Here is a 6448-nt window from a genome sequence, read left to right as displayed (position 1 = left end):
TTCCTCTACTTACTTACTAGCTATTAGACCTTGGATAAATTAAGTAACTCTCAGTTTCCTCACTTGTGAAACAGGTTTAATGGTAAATTAACACAGAAGGTTAATGTGGGGATTCAGTGAGACATTGCATATTAAGCATTTAGAAAAATATTCAAAATATAGTGTTGCTTAATAAATGTTAGGTATTACTAAGTTTAGGAGAAAATGAGCTGATTTTTTTAAAAAAGATTTTATTTATTTGAGAGAGAAAGCACTAGACAGAGCATGGACAAGAGGGAGGGGCAAAGGGAGAAGGAGAAGCAGACTTCATGCTGAGCAGGGAGCCCGATCTATTGAGATGGGAATTGGGTTGGATCCCAGGACTCCAATGGCAACCCAAGCCTGCAGCTGCTTAACCAACTGAGCCACCCAGCCACTCCCAAAAGAAACTGATTTAAATCAGGATTTCTCAGGTGCTTGGGTGCCTCAGTTGGTTAAGTAAGGGCCTTTGGCTCAGGTCATGATCCCAGGGACCTGGGATCAAGTCTTCCATCTGGCTCCCTGCTTAGCAGGGAGCCTGCTTCTCCCTCTACCCCTCCTCCCCACTCGTGATCTCTTTCTCTCTCTCACTCCCAAATAAATAAAATCTTTTAAAATAAATAAATAAATCAGGATTTCTCATTTTTGCCTCTGCTGACATGGTAAACCAGACAATTCTTTGTTTGGGAGGCCATGTTGTGTATTTTAGGATTTTTAATAGCATCACTGTCCTGTATCTACTAGATTCCAGGAACATCCAGTAGTGATAAACTAAAACGAAGTTTCCAGATACTGCCAAATGGCCCTATAGGGGCAAAATAATCTTTGATGATTACTATTTGAAAGAAAATACTAGGTAAAAATAGGACTTAGGCATGACATGACTTAGACATGACAAATATCTAATATCTAAACTTATTATGAGAAAACCTGAAGTTTGAGAAACACTGTTCTCTATAGTACTATTTGAAATTTAATTATAGAAACCAGCAAGTACTATTTTTATTTATGGGTTTATGACTATGCTCTAAGTTTCCTTTCTTTTTTTTTTTTTTTTTAAGATTTTATTTATTTATTTATTCATGAGAGACACAGAGAGAGAGAGAGAGGCAGAGACACAGGCAGAGGGAGAAGCAGGCTCCATGCAGGGAACCCGATGTGAGACTCATCCCAGGTCTCCAGGATCACGCCCGGGACTAAAGGCGGCGCTAAACCGCTGAGCCACCAGGGCTCCCTAAGTTTCCTTTCAAAGCTAAAGGTATTTGTACAGCTTAGAAGGAGTTGAGCTAGTAAGTTCATGAAATTTTTCTTTGACCTCTTTTTCACTTATCTTACGTCCTCTTTCAATCAGTCTGCTGACCTACACCCCCTTTTACACACATACCCAGAGACTGAGGAGGCAACATTCTTTGTCTAGACTTTGTAGACCCCTCCCTCCTCACAAGGATGCTCTTCTCTTCTCCTAAGGCCCTATTCTCAGATTTTTTGAATACATGTAAAAATGTAATTGATGCCATATTGGAGGATATGACTTCAGTTTCACACACCAAAAAACTAAACTATTTTTGGTCGAAACAATGAAGAAATTTATTGGTTCACGGAAATATAGCTTCAAAATTGGGAAGGTTTCGGGGTGGCCTTAATTCAGACGATCTAGCTTCATTTTCTACAGTTCCCTTGAGTCTGCCTTTCTCTGTGTGCCAGCTTCATCCTCAACTTGGTGGTAGATTGACTATAGCATTTTGGGACTTCACATTCACACCCAACCATGTTCAGAGGACATTGAAAAAAATTAAAAGATTTTAAAAATTTAAAAGATTAGGTGTATGAAAAGTTCTAATGGAAAATTTAAAAATTAAAAAAATTTAAAAGTTCTCTATCCCCAAAGTTCATTAGTTTACTGGGTGATGGATAGAGTGAGATAATATAAGTGAAAGAGGTTTGTAAACTGATACATAATTGTAAGGTATCTTTTTCTGGATTTTTTTGTTTTAAAGAATAATAAATCTACTCAACTAGATCATTTATAATAGATTTTATTGTACAATCTCACAGAACAACAATGGAGAATGAATGTCAAAGAAACCTCAAAACGGGCACCTTAATAGGGACAAATAGGTCTCAAGGAGACCTGGTGAGTGATTCTAGATTCAGGAAAGCTCCCAGAGTACTCAGAAGCAGAATTCATGGCCCTTATTATGCTTTGCTTTGATATGCACTGGTTATAATAATGTTTCTACTTTCTTCTGTCCTGTCCCCAATTGGCAAATTATTTCTGCATTTATAATTCAAATTGCCATACAATGTATTTTTGCACAAATCAATTTAAAATTTTATTTAAATAAATGAAAAGATGACATTATTATATGAAGACATCAGTGCTCTAATTAAACTACAAATTTAATGCAATTCTCCACCCAAGAAATAAACCAATAGGGTGGAGATTGTTTTTTAAAAAAGATAAGATTTCCCAGAAAAACTGAAATGTGCAAGTCTAACCAGGGAAATTCTAAAAAATAGGGATAGTGAGGTGGGGGAGCAGTTTATCGGATGTTAAAACATTATAAAGATACAATGTTTAAAAACTTGAAAAGCAAGCAAACATTATAAAGATACAATGTTTAATTTTTTTTTTTAATTTTTATTTATGATAGTCACACAGAGAGAGGGAGAGAGAGGCAGAGACACAGGCAGAGGGAGAAGCAGGCTCCATGCACCAGGAGCCCGACGTGGGATTCGATCCCGGGTCTCCAGGATCGTGCCCTAGGCCAAAGGCAGGCGCCAAACTGCTGCGCCACCCAGGGATCCCAAGATACAATGTTTAAAAACTTGAAAAGCTGAATAGAAAGAAAAGATATAGACAAAAAATATACAAAGTCAATGCAAGAAAATTAGATTATTCAGTAAATGGTAATAGGACAACTGCATAGCCATCAGAAAGTCTTGGATCTTTCCCTTAATTTTTTTATATTAAATTAAATTTCAAGTGGATCAAAGATTTAATTATAAAATTGAATCCATAAAAATGCTAGAAAAAAAATTAAAGAATTTTTTAATATTCTCATTATGGAGAAAGCCTTCCCAAGCTTGACAGAACTCCAGAATCCAAATCCATACAGATATTGACAGCAGATATTGATAAATTTGATACATGAAAAAAATTTCCAATAATGAAAAATATTAATAACAAAATGTTTAAATTAGCAAATTGGAGTGAATATTAACAACATATTTCAGATGTCGTGCTTATTTCTTTGCTTTATAAACAGTTTTTATAATTCAATAAGAAAAAGATCACAATTTTTAAAAATAGGGAAAAATAAACATAAAGAAAATACTCTGCAATTGTTGGATAAATGTGGCAGATCTATCAGAACTGATTTTAAATGATCTTTCAGAGTTTCAGAGCCACCCGCCTGGCTCAGTCAGTAAAACATGGGACACTTGATCTCAGGGTCATGAGTTCACACCCTATGTTGGGCATAGAGATTACTTAAAAAAAAAAAAAAAGTAAAAATTTTAAAAAAGCAGTAAATAAATGATCTTCCAGATGTATTAGTAAGAGGGGAAAAAAAGCAAAGTTCAGAAAAATAATGTAGTAGTCTATCATTTGTTAAAAAAAAAAAAAAAAAGAGGAAGGCAGCCTGGGTGGCTCAGCGGTTTGGCGCCTGCCTTCTTCGGCCCAGGGCGTGATCCTGGAGTCCTGGGATCGATTCCCATGTCGGGCTCCCTGCGTGGAGCCTGCTTCTCCCTCTGCCTGTGTCTCTGCCCCCCTCTCTCTGTGTGTCTCTCGTGAATAAATAAATAAAGTTTAAAAAAAAAAAGAGGAGGGGTGACCACGTTATCAATTTCTTTATTGTTGCTAAAACAAATTACCACAGATTAAGTGGACTAAAACAACGCAGATGTATTGTTTTACATTTCTTCTTCTTCTTCAGAAGTCCAAGAGTGGTTTCCCTGGCTAAAATCAAGGTAATTCCAGGGCTGCATTCCTTTTGGAGGATCTGGGGGAGAATCCATTTCCTGGTCTTCTCCAGCTGCTATTGTGTGTTCACAATCCTTGACTCATGGCTTTTTATCACTCCAATAGTTGCTTCTTTCATCATATCTCATTCTCTGAATCTTCTGCCTCTCTTCCATCTTTTAAGGACCGTTGTGATTATATTGGACCAGATAATCCAGGATGATCTCCCCATCTCAGGACCGCTAATTTAATATAATCTGAATATCCTTTTTGCCATATGAGGCAACAACATTGTGTCAAAGAAACACCAGAACCATGTTAAAATCAGGTTTTATTCAAGATTATTGCAATAGAGGAAAATAATAGGGTGTAGAACTGAATACAACATGGACAAGTAGGGATTTATAGCCAGGGAGCAGGGTAGGGGTCAGTGAATGGAAAATTTCTAAGAGGAAACATCAAGGGTAAAAGCGGATTTCTGGCTAAATCAAGCTGACAAGATTACTACTCAAGGCGGGCCAAGGGGCTCAGGTATCCTTTGGAGAAAGGTGGAGGATGAGGAATTTGATCAGGTATCTAGAGTGATTAGATGTCAAGGGTGGGTTCCTAGCTAAATTGACTTAGTTCTTGCTAAAACTGGGCAATGCAAAGACAAACACGGAAGTTCAAAGGTAAAGGCCTGGTTGAGAAGATGGTTCAGGGTTAAATTTGATTAAGGAGAGGATATTTTATTAAGAGTCTTAGGTTCAGGGAGCCTGGGTGCCTCAATGGATTAAACCTCTGCCTCAGGGAGCCTGGGTGGCTCGTCGGTTTAGCGCCGCCTTCAGCCCAGGGCGTGATCCTGGAGACCTGGGATCAAGGGCCACTTAGTCCGGCTCCCTGCAGGAAGCCTGCTTCTCCCTCTGCCTGTGTCTCTGCCTCTCTCTCTGTATCTCTCATGAATAAATAAAGTCTTTAAAAATAAAAGTAAAAAGAAAAACCCTCTGCTTTTTGCTTAGGTCATAATCCCAGTGTCCTGAGATGGAGCCACTTATTGGGACCCCCTGCTCAGTGGAGAGCCTGCCTCTCCTGCTGCCTGCCCCCCCCCCCCCCCACCGCTCATGCTTTTTTGCTCTCTCTCTCTCAAATAAATAAAATAGAATCTAAGAAAAGAGTCTTAGGTTCTAGGAATTAGAGTATGGACATCTTTTGGTGGGGGAGGGGGATCATTATTCTGGCTGCCACACTAGGAAAATTGATCAGCCAAAGAAAATCAACTGAAAAACTATTGGAAGTAATAAAAATAATTCATTAGAGTGGTTGGCTATAAATTTAATATATAAAAAGTAATATCCCATCTACCTAGCAACTAAAATGATAAAAAACAGAAATATATGTATGTTCTTGATTATGCAAGAAAATGATAAAATGTCATAGGGGAGAGCAAATATCAACCTGGGCATCAGAAGAAGGAAAAAGCATTATTTTTCAATGTGTCCACTTTTGCATCATTTAATTCATTTTATAGCCATCATCTGCTGAACAAATGAATCTGACCTCGTCACTGCCTATTTAAAATCTTGTATTGGGGGATCCCTGGGTGGCGCAGCGGTTTGGCGCCTGCCTTTGGCCCAGGGCGCGATCCTGGAGACCCGGGATCGAATCCCACATCGGGCTCCCGGTGCAGGGAGCCTGCTTCTCCTCTGCCTGTGTCTCTGCCTCTCTCTCTCTCTCTCTCTATGTGACTATCATAAATAAATAAAATTAAAAAAATAAATAAATAAATAAAATCTTGTATTGGTCTTTTGGTTATTGGTGGTGTTGCTGACTATTGGAATTGATTTTGTGGGCTGCTTTTTGTTTTTGTTGTCAATTATCCAGCTCCCTTTTCCTATTTTGGAAGTATTTGCCATTGTATCTGATTTTGATAGGACTCAGTACCCCATCTTTTACTACAGAAACTGAAAGGGAAAGAAATGGCATCCTCCTAACCAGGACATTGACTGGATGTGGTTACGCTGAAACCGAGGGACCCTTAGATCTATTCAGGGAACCTGCAGAACCATTCTGCCCACAGTGGTGGAGGTGGGCTCTGGCCAGTCTATTCTAACTAAAAAACAGCTATTGTACTGTGTGTTTTTGATCTGTGGGAGTTCCTTGATTTTCTTCTGTTTTCCAAATCTTATCTTCAACCTTCTGCTGATTCTATGAGTGCCCCAGTATGTGCAATAACATTCTTTTTTCCTATTTCTTGTCACAAAAACCTCCAACTCCAGGTATCAGTTAAACCCAAACAAACAAACACCACTCAGCAAATCATACAAGGCCCCACTTTTTTTTTTTTTTTTTTTGGAGGCTTCTCTCTCATCTACCTCACCCCCAGGACATACCTGGATTTTCCACAATTTTCCTAAACATGCTATGCATTTTTACCCCTCCATAACTACTGAGAATGCTTTCTTCCCCAGAGAGGCAAGTGCTTTCTGA

The sequence above is a fragment of the Canis aureus genome, chromosome 14 (genome assembly GCF_053574225.1).
Source record: "Canis aureus isolate CA01 chromosome 14, VMU_Caureus_v.1.0, whole genome shotgun sequence".
Taxonomy (NCBI): Eukaryota; Metazoa; Chordata; class Mammalia; order Carnivora; family Canidae; genus Canis; species Canis aureus.
This window is presented reverse-complemented; position numbering follows the sequence as displayed.